Consider the following 542-nt stretch of genomic DNA (forward strand, 5'->3'; position numbering starts at 1 on the left):
ATTTAACAAAATAAAAAATAAATTATGAAATATTTTTTATCTGTTAGTTGATTGATTTTCACATTTTCAAATGAAGTTGTATTCTGACTAATGTCCTAATTATATGATAAATATCTTTTCCTGACAGGTAGCTATGTTTGGGAATCAAGAATAGAAAAAAAATCTTTGCTAATATTTTCCTTATGATGATCAATATCATCATAAGGAAACATTTTATATCATAATAACAATTGTTCAATTATCATGTATTAACTTAGTGACAAAATATGTACTTTATTAAATAAAGAACAAGTCAATATTTTTATTGACTTTGAAAGAGTTTAGAACTATTATTAAAATGATTTTTCTTATATTTTCTATTATATGAAAGTTATTAAAACACTATAATGGTCAAAAGTACTCAAGAGTGTAGTGGATCTATTTGTGACTGTTATCTTTAAAGTTTCTTCATCTCCAAAACTGTTAACTATCTCAAGTTGTCTTTAAAAAGTAATGTTATTCTAATTTTATTATAGTATTTTCTCTAAAATACATTATTTTCT

The 542-nt window shown here is 22.0% G+C and overlaps 1 protein-coding gene across 1 annotated transcript in view; it reads right to left on the reverse strand.

Annotated features, from left to right (window-relative positions):
- CSMD1 (CUB and Sushi multiple domains 1) overlaps positions 1–542 on the reverse strand; it is a 2,584,888-nt gene that overhangs the window by 541,667 nt on the left and 2,042,679 nt on the right. The gene's annotated exons all lie outside the window — the stretch shown is intronic.

This window comes from Elephantulus edwardii, unplaced genomic scaffold (genome assembly GCF_000299155.1).
Source record: "Elephantulus edwardii isolate Elephantulus edwardi_28Jun2011 unplaced genomic scaffold, EleEdw1.0 scaffold00154, whole genome shotgun sequence".
NCBI classification, from domain to species: domain Eukaryota; kingdom Metazoa; phylum Chordata; class Mammalia; order Macroscelidea; family Macroscelididae; genus Elephantulus; species Elephantulus edwardii.